This window comes from Macaca fascicularis, chromosome 7 (genome assembly GCF_037993035.2).
Source record: "Macaca fascicularis isolate 582-1 chromosome 7, T2T-MFA8v1.1".
Lineage (NCBI taxonomy): Eukaryota > Metazoa > Chordata > Mammalia > Primates > Cercopithecidae > Macaca > Macaca fascicularis.
The window spans coordinates 134509746-134522384 of NC_088381.1; the positions used below are offsets into that span (position 1 = coordinate 134509746).

The 12639-nt window shown below is 34.9% G+C and overlaps 1 protein-coding gene across 43 annotated transcripts in view; it reads left to right on the top strand.

Annotated features, from left to right (window-relative positions):
- The window catches only part of GPHN (gephyrin), a 734620-nt gene that overhangs the window by 168977 nt on the left and 553004 nt on the right, over window positions 1–12639 (top strand). The gene's annotated exons all lie outside the window — the stretch shown is intronic.

A 12639-nucleotide genomic window follows, 5' to 3' on the forward strand; every position in this document is an offset into this window, starting at 1 on the left:
AAAGGAATATAAGTCATTCTGTTATAATGACACATGCACCCATATGTTCATTGCAGTACTTATGACAATAACAAACATATGGAATCAACCCAAGTGCCCATCAATGATAGACTGGATAAAGAAAATGTGGTACACATACACCATGGAATATAAGGCAGCCACAAAAGAGAATGAAGATATGTCCTTTGCAGGGACATGGATGGAGCTGGAAGTCATTATCCTTAAACTAATACAGGAGCAGAAAACCAAATACTACATGTTCTTACTTAGAAATGGAACTGAATGGTGAGAACACATGGACACATATAGAGGAAGAAAACACAACAAGGCCTACTTGAGGGTAGAAGGTGGGAGGAGGGACAGTATCAGGAAAAATAACTAGTGGATACTAGTCTTAATACCTGGGTAATGAAATAATTGTTACAACAAACACCCATGACACGTTTACCTGTGTAACAAACCTGCACATCCTGCACATGTACCCTTGAACTTAAAAAAGAAAAAGTGCTTCCTTCTAGCCTTTCTGGTTTGTGGTAAGAAATCAGTTGTCATTTGTATTGCCTTTCCCACTCTCCTGCTGGTTTTTTTTTTTTTTTTTTTGAGACAGTCTGGCACTGTCACCCAGGCTGGAGTGCAATGGGCATTATCTCGGCTCACTGCAACCTCTGCCTCCCAGGTTCAAGTGATTCTCCTGCCTCAGCCTCCTGAGTAGATGGGATTACAGACAGGGTTTGACTATGTTAGCCAGGCTGGTCCTTTCTTGCTGTTTTTAAGGTATTTCTGGCGAGGTGTGGTGGCCCACACCTGTAATCTCAGCACTTTGGGAGGCCAAGACGGGTGGATCAGCTGAGGTCAGGAGTTCTAGGCCAGCCTGGCCAACATGGAGAAACCCCATCTCTACTAAAAACACAAAAATTAGCTGGGAGTGATGGCGCATGCCTGTAATCCCACCTACTCAGGAGGCTGAGGCGGGAGAATTGCTTGAACCCAGGAAGCAGAGGTTGCAGTGAGCAGAGATCGCGCCATTGTACTCCAGCCTGGGCAACAAGAGTGAAACTGTGTCTCAAAAATTAAATAAAATAAATAAATAAATAAATAAATAAATAAAGATATTTCCTTTGTCTTTAGTTTTTGAATATTTGGCCATCATAAATCTCGGTGTGGGTTTCATTAACTATACCCTCTTTCAGGTTTGTTAAACTCTTGAATCTCTATGTTGAGTTGTTATTTTTTTTTTTAATATGTAGCCTATCCTTTTATTCCTCTTCTTTGACACTCAGATGATATTAACTTTAGTTCTTTTGTTATTGTTTCACAGTTCTTGGGGACTTTATTTATTTTTCCAAACTAATTTTTTCTTTTCCAGATTGCATGATTTTTAGTGTTTTATCTCCTAGCTTACTGATTGTTTTCGCATATATCTTCCATTCTAGTATTGAGCGCATCCATTAAGTTTTGTATTTCAGTTATTGTGTTTTTCAGGTATAAAATTTCTGTTTGGTCTTCCTGTGTATCTTCTACTTCTTGAGTAAGATTCTTTTTCTTTGCTGTGACTTTTTGCTCATAAAATTTGTTTCATGTGTTTTTATAATTCCTTTTTGAATAATTTTTATCATGACAAGACTAACATTTTTTCAGACAACTCTAGCATCTCTGCTGCCTTGGTCTTGGCACCTGCCATTAGCCTTTTTTCATTCCATTTGAGATCTTCCTGATTCTTTGTATGACAACTTATTTTTTAAATAAAACCTGAACATTTTGAGTCTTATGAGAATGTAGTCTTTATTTAAATTATTTGGTGTAGCTGTCTCATTCTGACACTTCATCTGAGAGTAGTTCCTCTACCTCTTTGCTCCAAGGTCGAGGTAGAAGTCGGGTTTTTTACTTGGCGTCCTTGGTAGGTGAGGAGGAAGGTTTTCCTTGTTACTGCTTTGTAGGCATCTTAGTTTTGGCTCCCTAGTAGATCTCTAGTGAACCCCTTTTGGTGAGGATTGGTAGGAAAATCTTTGTGGGGTTGGTTGACGATGTTTGGAAGATTTCATGTAGAGCTTGAGTTTTAATATGCTTTCACCAGAAACATAAAACAGTGGAGGAGATCATAAATCAATTTGCATCCTCTCTGGAAAGTCATAGGCATATGCTAAATTCATGCATGTGTCAGAAATTACAGTATTAACTGGCTCTCTAGAATGCCTCATAATTTTACTGGTTCTTGTCAAAAAGTGGTTAGTAAACTTTTTCTGCCAGGTACAGTGGCTCACGCCTGTAATCCCAGCACTTTGGGAGGCCGAGGTGGGTGGATTGCTTGAGCTTAGAAGTTCAAACCAGCCTGAGCAACAGCGAAACCCGGTCTTAACAAAAATACAGAAAAATTTAGCTGGGCATGGTGGTGAACGTCTGTGGTCCCAGCTACTTGGGAAGCTGAGGCATAAGGATCACTTGAGCCTAGGAGATGGAGGTTGCAGTGAGCCGAGATCACACCACTGCACTCTAGTCTGGGCAACAGAGCAAGACCTCATCTCAAAAAAAAAAAAAAAAAAAAAAAAAAAGGCCGTATGTTAAATATTTTAGGTTGTGGGCCAAGAGGCAAAATTGAGAATTGTACCTAGGTACTTACAAGACAGAAAACAAATTTTCTTAGATTTTTTTGATTTATGAAATCAAAATTTACTAATAGTAATGGAGTACGATGTTTATAATTTGTGTTTACTAATATGAAGAATGAAAGATGGTGGAGATGATAACAGTTTAGAGTTTATAGTTAGTAGGGTTTATAGTTTGTGTTCCCTCTCGTCAAAATCAGTTGCACATGTTCATCTGTTAATGCTAATCTGTATGGAGTGTTTTATCCTTGCAAATGTCTTTTCATGGAAATTGTTATTGGCACATACTAATCTTCTTGATCCATTATCTTGATTTAACTTGGCATGTTAACCATTTGGGATACATTTTTAGAATTCTGTTAAATTTTCATGCCTTTGAGCATGTCATTACATTGCAGATTAATCACTTAATGAAGATAAGAAGTAGAAAGTTCTCAGTTGTAAAGTTAAATGGAAGTTTCCTTTCAGTTTGCGTTAGGTCCAAAAAGTTTGGCTGGAAATGTAATTTGAGCCTAGAAAATGTATCTGCTGCCTGTTTGTCAGGAAAGGAGATTTTGCTTCTTTACCTTTTGTCAGAATAAGAATGTGTTAACTTTCAACAGCATAAAACAGCTTGAAAGTACTTAGAATATAAACAATGTTTACAGTTGTTAAATGACTATCATAAGTTTTGCATATAATCATTGTTTTGGCTTATAATTTTAGACTGTTTACGTTAATAACATGAAATCTTTACATCAGTTTATCTTTTTGAATTTTTAAATATATGTAAAGACTTTTATTAATTATTGATTCAAACTGTGTCTTTTGTGAACTTTGATAGTGTCTTTAAAGAATTGGTTTATTCCATCAAGATTATCAAATTCTTGATTCATGTCTTGTTCATAATATTCCTTTATTATCCCTTTAATGTCTATGACATCTGCAGTGATGTTTCCTCTTTGTTTCTGATATTCGTGATTTGTGCTTTCAGTGAACTTGTCGAGAGGTGTATTGATTTTATCAAAGAATCACCTTTTGGTTTCATTCATTTTTCTCCTTAGATTTCCCATTTTCAGTTGCATTGATTTCTGCTCAAATTTTTGTTCTTTGCTTCTGCTTAATTTGGATTTAATTTGCTCTCATATTTCTAGTTTGCTAAAGTGGAGGCTTAGATTATTAATTTTAAATATTTCTTCTTTTCTGATATATGCATTCAATGTTATAAATTTCCCTCTAAGCACTGCTTTTACTGCCTCCTTTACATTTTGATAAATTATGGTACAATTATTTAAATAAAAATATTTCTAAATATATTTTCAGATTTATTTTTGACCTGTTCTTTAGAAGTGTTTTGTTTAATCTATAGGTATTCAGGGATACTTCTTTTATTCTCCTGTTACTGATTTCTAGTTTAATTCCATTATGGTCTGAGAGCCAACACTATAATTTTGTGGGAAGATGTGAATGTGGTCGGTTTTGGTGAATGTTCCATGTTAGTTTGAGAATAATGTGTATTCTGCTCTCATTGGATGAAGTCGTCAATAGATGACAGTATATCAAGTTGATTATTAGTGCTGTTGAGTTCAGCTATATCCCTATTGATTTTTTTCTTGTGGGATTTGTTCATTTGTGATAGAGGATTGTTAGTCTCCAACTATAATAGGGGTTTCATCTATTACTCCTTGCACTTCTATCAGTTTTTTCCTCGTGTATTTTAATGTTCCGTTGTTAGGTGTATATATGCTAAAGACTGTTATTTTTTCTTGGAAAATTCATCCCTTTATTGTAATATATTGCCACTCTTTATGCCTCAAAACTTTTCTTGCTTTGAAATCTGTTGTCTGCAATTAATATAGCTACTCTCACTTCCTTTTGATTAGTGTTAGCATGGCATTTCTTTCTCTATCCTTTCACTTTTATCTGTAAGTATTTTTATATTTGAAGTGGATTTTTTGGTACCAAACATATAGTTGGACCTTATTTTTTTAATCTACCCTGACAATCTCTTGTTTTTTAATTGTTACATTCGGACCATTGACATTCAACATCATTATTGATGTAGGTGAATTAATATCTACCATATTTTAAACGTTTTTATTTGTTGCCTTTGACCTTTGTTCTTGTTTTGTCTCCTACTCTTCTGCCTTTTGTGTTTCTAATTAAATATTTTATATAATTTGAATTTCTCTTTTGTCATAGCGTATCAGTTATGCCTCTGTTTTTATTTTTTAATTTTTATTATTTTTTTGAGACAGAGTCTGGCTCTGTCGCCCAGGCTGGAGTACAGTGGCGTGATCTCGGCTTATTGCAACCTCCACCTCCTGGGTTCAAGCGATTCTCCTGCCTCAGCCTTCTTAGTAGCTGGGACTACTGGTGCGTGCCACCACGCCCAGGTAACTTTTTGTATTTTTAGTAGAAACGGGGTTTCACTGTGTTAGCCAGGATGGTCTTGATCTCCTGACCTCATGATCTGCCCACCTCGGCCTCCCAAAGTGCTGGAAATACAGGCATGAGCCACCACACCCTGCCTGTTTTTATTTTTTAATGGTCATCCTAGAGTTTTTAATATACATTTCAACTAAACCAAGTCCAATAACACTATATTTACAAGTAGTGTGAGAAAATAATCCTAATTCCTCTCTTCCACCCAGTGTATCCTTACTGAAATTCATTTAACTTTATAAAACATGCAGAAGAATATGTGTATATATAAGCCTACATAATCATATACATTGTTGCTATTATTATTTTGAACAAACTATTATGTTAGATAAATTAGGAAAAAGAAAAGTTTTTACTTTACCTTCATTTATTTGTTCTCTAATGCACTTTATTTAAGAATATCTTATTTTCTGACTGATAATCATTTTTCTTCTTTCTGAAGAACTTCTTTTTATTTAAGAATATCTTAGTTTCTGACTGATAATCATTTTTCTTCTTTCTGAAGAACTTCTTTTAACATTTCTTGTATGTCAGGGCTCCTGGCAGCAAATTAGCCAATTTTTTTACTCTCCTAGAAAGTCTTTATTTCACCTTCACATTTTGCCTTTATTTTTAGCTGACATATAGTAATTGTACATATTTATGGTCTACAGAGTGATATTTCAATACATTTACACAGTGTGTAATTATAAAATCAGGGTATTTAGCATATCCATAATCTCAAACACTTATCATTTCTTTTTACTGTGAGCATTCAAATCCTTCTCTTCTAGTTTTTTGAAAATATACAATAAATTGTAGTCAACCATATTTATACTACAGTACTATAAAGGCTAGAACTTACTCCAATTTTTTTTTTTTTGAGAGGATGTCTTGCTGTGTTGCCCAGGCTGGAGTGCAGTGGCACGATCTTGGCTCACTACAAGCTCCACCTCCCAGGTTCACGCCATTCTCTTGCCTCAGACTATAGGCGCCCGCCACCACGCCCGGCTAATTTTTTGTATTTTTAGTAGAGACGGAGTTTTACCACGTTAGCCAGGATGGTCTCTATCTCCTGACGTCGTGATCCGCCTGCCTCGGCCTCCCAAAGTGCTGGGATTATGGGTGTGAGTCACTGCGCCCAGTCCTTACTCTTATCTAGCTTTAAGTTTATGTTCATTAACCAGCCTCTTCCCATCCTTCCCTACTCACTCCCCTTCTAAGCCTCGCAACCATAATTCTACTCTCTACTTCTATGACCTCTTTTTCTTTTTAATGGATACTACATATGCCTGAGAACATTGCAGTATTTATCTTTCTGACTTATTTGACATAACATAAGGTCCTCCAGGCTGATCCATGTTGCTGCCTATGACTGGATTTAATTCTCTCTCTCTCTGTTATTTTTATGATTGAATAGCAATCAATTTTGTATATATGCCACATCATTCTCGTTATCCATTCATCTGTTGACGTATGTTTAGTTTGATTCCATATCTTGGATATTGTGAATCATGCTGTAGTAAACATGGGAGTATAAGTATCCCTTTGACATACGTGATTTCCTTGCTTTTTCATAAATGCCTATTAGTGTGATTGCTGGATCAGATAGTAATTATATTTTTACTTTTTGAGGAATCTCCATACTGTTTTTCATAATGGCCGTACTAATTTGCATACCCACAAACAATGCATAAGTTCTTGTTTCTCTTCGTCGTCACCAGCATATGTTATCTTTGGTCTTTTATAGTAGCCATTCTGACTGGGGTGAGATGATATCTCATTGCAGTTTTGGTTTATGTTTCCCTGATGGCTAGGGATGTTGAGCATTCATTCATATATTTGTTGGCTATTTGTATGTTTTCTTCTGAGATGTCTATTCAGATTCTTTTCCCAGTTTCTTTTTGTTTTTGTTTTTTTGCGACAGAGTTTTACTCGTTGCCCATGCTGGAGTCGAATGGCTCGATATCAGCTCACTGCAACCTCTGCCTCCAGAGTTCAAGCGATTCTCTTGCCTCAGCCTCCTGAGTAGCTGGGAACTACAGGCACGCACCACCATGCCCGGCTAATTTTTGTATTTTTAGTAGAGATGGGGTTTCACCCCGTTGGCCAGGATGATCTCGGTCTCTTGACCTCGTGATCTGCCTGCCTTGGCCTCCTAAAGTACTGAGATTGCAGGCATGAATCACTGCTCCCGGCCTCTTTTTCCAGTTTTTAATTAGCTTTTTTGATGTTGGGTTGTGTGAGTTCCGTATATATTCTGGACATTATTCCCTTGTCAGGTAAATAATTTGCAAATATTTTCTTTCATTCAACAGACTATATTTCTTTACTCTGTTGATCTTCTTATTTTGCTCTACAGAAGCTTTTTAGTTTGGTATAGTTCCATTTTTCTATTTTTTTTAATTGCCTGTGCCTTTAAAATCTTTAAAATATTTGCCTAGCATTTCTTATATGCTTTCTTGTAGTTATTTTGTAATTTCAGGTCTCAGGTTTAAATCTTTAATCCATTTTGAGTTGATTTTTTTGTGATGAGGAGGATCTACTTTCATTCTTCTGCATATAAATATCCAATTTTCCAACACCATTTAGGTATTTTATTCTTTTTAGCAGGTATTGATTGCAAATGGGATTGCTTTCCTCTTTTTTTTTTTCAGCTAGTTCGTTATTCTGTAAAAACATCAGTGATTTTTGCATGTTGATTTTGTATCCTGCAACTTTACCGAATTTGTTTAGCAGTTCTAAGATATTTTATCCTTTTCTAGATTCAGGAGGGATATGTGCAGGTTTGTTACATATATATATTGTATTGTGGTGGGATTTGGGTTTCTAGTTTACCCATCATCTGACTAGTGAATATTTTACCCAATAGGTAGTTTTTCCACCCCAACCTCCCCATTTTGGAATCCCCAGTTTCTGTTATTTTTCTTCCTAGAGTTTTTTGAGGAATCTTTAGGATTTTTTACATGTAAGATTATGTCATCTGCAAAAAGGGACAATTTGCCTTTCTCTTTTCTAATTTAGATGAACTTTATTTCCTTTTGTGGCCTAATTTTTCTTATAAGGAATTCCAGTTCTATCTTAAATACAAGTTGTAAAAGTATATATTTTCTTGTTCTGGTTCTTAAAAGAAAGGCTTTTAGCTTTTCTCCATTCAGTGTGATATTGGCTGGGTTTTTTCATATTTGGCTTTTATTGTGTTTAGGTATAATCTTTCTATACTTAATTTTTTAGAGTGTTTATTATCAAGGGAGTTGAATTTTATCAGATGCTTTCTTTGTATTTGAGATGATCATATGATTTGTTTTTCGTCTTATCATTCTGTTGATGTGATGTAGCACATCTATTGATTTTCATATGTTGAACCATCCTTGCATACCTAGGATAAATTCCACTCAGTCATAGTGTATTTTTTTTTCTGTTGTGCCATTGGATTCAGATTCCTAGTATTTTTGTTGAGGATTTTTACATCTATGCTAATCATGGCTATTGACCTCTAGTTTTCTTTGTGATTGTTGTTGCATCCTTGTTTGGTTTTGGTATCTGGGTACTGCTGACCTCATAGAATGAATTAGGGAGAGTTTCCACCTTTTTAATTTTTTGGAAGAGTTTCAGCAAAATAGGTGTTCTTTTTTTAAAGCTTTTTGGTCCTAGGCTTTTTGTTGGGAGACTTTTTTATTGCTGATTTAATCTCGTTACTCATTATTGATCTGCTCAGGTTTTCTGTTTCTTCCTGATTTAATTTGTGAGGTTATATGTGTCCAAGAATGTATCCATTTAATATAAGTTTTCTAATTTCTTAGTGTGTAGTTGTTCATAATAATTTCTAGTGATTCTTTGTATTTCTGTTGTATCAGTTGTAATGTCTCATTTTTTATTTCTGATTTTACTTATTTGGGTCTTCCTTTTTTCTTGATTAGTTTAGCTACTGGTTTGTAAATATAGTTTATCTTTTCATAAAACCAATGTTTCATGTGCTCCTTTGTGGGTTTTTGTCTCTATTTACTTCTGCTCTAATCTTTCCTTCTTCTTACTTTAGGTTTGGCTTGTTCTTCCTTGTCTGGTTTCTTGAGATGCTTTGTCAGATTGATAAAGTGAAATTGTTCAAATCGTTTTAAGTGTTTACTGCTGTAAACCTCCCTTTTAGTACTACTTTTCAGTACACTATAAGTTTTTGGCATGCTGTGTCTATATTAATTTGTTTCAAGAAATTTTTTGGTCTTTTTAAATTTCTTCATTGAACCATAAGTTTCTCAGGGTCTTTTCTCTTTTTTTCTTTATTAAACTTATTAATGGTTTGATTTCCATGTATTTGTAGAATTTCAAAAGTTCCTCTTGTGACTGATTTCTGATTCTACTTTATTATAGTTTGAGAAGACACTTGATATGATACTGATTTTTGAAAATTTCTTGAGGCCAGTCTTGTGGCCTAACGTATGGTCTATCTTGTAGAATGTGCTGATGTCAATAAATGGATCTAAAATGGTTTACAGACCATATTTGGTCCAACAGCTACAGTTGGACCAAATATGGTCTGTAAGCCCTCTTTAGATCCATTTGGATGCACATTTTTGAAGGTAACTTTGTTGGGTATAGTATTATTAATCAGTAGGTTTTTTTTGTTCTAGTACTTTAAACCATTTTTTTTTCTCTCTTGGCTTATAATCGTTCTGCTGAGAAATCTGCTGTTAGTCTGAAGGGGATTCCCTTATATGTAACTTGATGCTTTTTGCTGTTTTTAGAATTATTTCTTTGTCTTTGACTCTTGGCAGTTTGAGAGATATGTGTCTCAGAGATGACATTTTTGAGTTGAGTATTTTGGGGATATTTGACCTTTCTGGATCTTGATGTCTCTCTCTAAAGCTTTGGGAAGTTGTCAGCTATTATTTTACCAAATAAGTTTTCTATGCCTTTTCTACACTCATTTCCTTCTATAATTCACAAAATGTGAATATTTACTTGATGGTTTCCCATGTCATAAAGGTTTATTCATTTTTTTTTTAATCTTTTTTTTCGTTTTGTCTGACTGGGTTATTTTTAAAAACCCGTCTTCAAGTACTAAAATTATTTTCTGCTTGATCTATTTGATTGTTGAAACTTTCAAGTGTATTTTTTTATTTTAATTGTTGAATTCTTCAGTTCCAGAATTTCTGTTTAGTTGTTGTTTTTTATGACATTCTATTTAATTTCTCATTTAGATCACCAGGTTGTTTTTTTTTTCTGATTTATGTATATTTTCTGTCTGTGTTCTTTTGTATCTACTGAGTTTTGAAAGGTTATTATTTAAATTTTTTTCAGATATTTCATAGATTTTCTTTTGGGGGCTCTGTTATTGGATAATTATTGTATTTCTATGGCAGTGTCATATTTCCTTTTTCGTGTGTCTTGCATCCCTACATTTATAACTGTGTATATGTTTAGCAATTTCTTCTTTCAGTTTTCTGGATTCGCTTTTTTAGGTAAACTTTTTTCTGTAGTCATATCTATAGTGTCATTTGGGTAGAGTGTTTTGGCTTTGGTTCAGGTGGTTGCATTAGTGTAGTCTCTGTATGATTACTTTGGCTGTAAATAATGTTAGCAGTGTCTGCAGTTTCCCAAGAGGGTTCAGGTGAGGTTGTTCATGGAGTCAGCGACAAGACTTGTCTGGGGACAGGGATATTTGTTGGGTTGTTCTTTGGCTCCTAAGGGTTGTGCACAGTTGCTGGCAGTGTTAGCAGTGGGTTGGTTCTTGGGCTCCTGGGTAGTTATTGGAGGCACATGGTGGCCTTACCACTGGAGTTCATGAGGTCATCATTTGTGGTGCGCACTGGGTGGGCCAGCCCTCAGGCCCTCAGACTCCCTGTTTGCGCACCGACTGTAGTTGTAGCAGGTCTTGGTTGAGCCAATCTTTGAGTTCACAAGTGGCACACATGGGTGCCTTCATTTTTAGATGGATATTTTATCAAGGTACAACTTGGATTCATAATTTTTCTCAAGTATTTTAAACATATTGTCCCATTGTCTTCTGGATTTGATAGTTTGTGTTAAAAACTCATCTTTAGGTTTTCTTGTTTTTCTTTTGAAAGTGATATGTCTTTTTTCTCCCTCTGACTGTTACTAAAGTGTTCTTGTTATCTTTGATTTTCAGCATTTTGAGTGTTGATTGTGGTTTTTTTCACCTTTGCCAGTGTGGTGTTTGCCATACTTCCCAAGTCAGAATGTTAATATATTGTATCAGTTTTAGGCTAGTCTCAGCAATTTTTAACTTTTTCTGAAAGTATTGTTTCTCCTCACTTTCTGTCTACTTTATTCTAACTGGAATTGTATTTGTGTTAAAGTGTTTAATTCCCACATATCTCTTATGCTCTGTTCATTTCATTTTTTTCATGCTCTGCTTCAGTGTGGATATTTTCTGCTGGCCTATATTCAAATTCACTAATCTGTGCTTTGCTATATTCAGTCAGTTGTAAAACCCACCCACCAACTGCTTTATTGCAGATAGTGTTTTTCAGATATAAAATCATTATTTAATTTTTTAAATAGATTTTCATTCTTGGTTGAAGTTTTCCTTTTTTCATCTACTTTGAAGATCTTTCTTAAAGTCCTTGTCTTCTAACTTTATATCATCTGTGGGTCTGCTTATATTTATTCTCTTTTCCCTTGATTGTTAGTCACATTTGTGCCCCTTTCCATACCTTGTATTTTTTATCGTATACCAAATATTGATTAAAATAGAGCAGCAGAAATTGAACTAAATATTATTTTTCTTCAATTCTGTATTAGAAAGATAAGATCAAGTGCTAATCACCTCAACTCAATTATGAATCTTACTGCATCAAGTTTGGGTGGCAGCTTTTGATACACTTAGAATGCCTTTGATTTTAAATGTCCTAATGACAAGAGCTGTTGTGTTGCAGACTATTCTGTCTGGTGACTTTGTATTTATATACTGTAAAATTGTTGGAGATTTTACTCTACCTTTCTGGTCCTGCTCACTTTACTCATTTCCTCCTGCTCCCTACCCACTAAGGGGATGCTTTTGGTTGAGAGCAAATATCTTGTGGGAAGACCTATTAAAATTTTATCCTCACAGTGGTAGGCTCCATCTGTTCTAGTGTGACTTTGACTTCTAATCACCACAACATTACAGGGATTATTATTTGCCCCATGGCCTATTCTCCCAACTGCTGCCCCAAATCTTCTTAGGTAATTCTGGCACTCAGCAAATTTTTCAGGGAGAAAACTGTCTGTAATTTTGGGCTTCATCAGGTTCCAGTTTTTCATGCCAGCTTACAAATTATCAAGAGCTGTGCTGGTTTTTCTTTTCCCTAGTAGTGTCCTTCTTTCTTATCTAGCCTGTGTCTAAATGGCAAATCCTTCCAGAAATTAAAATAATCAGCAGGATTAACTGACTTAAGAGATATTAATCATCAATCATTCTGCAAATTTAGTTTATCCTTTTTATTTCCATTGCTCACCAATATTTTTAAAAATATGATTTTGTAGTTTGTCTCTTTTTTTCCTAGTTGTTGTGGGGCAATGACTTGCTACTGTGTACTAGTAAATTAATCTTGTAACAGTAAGAACAAAATTTAGACCGATATGTTTATTATTTTATATAATGTATTCATATAGAGTTGGTGTGCTTAAAGTA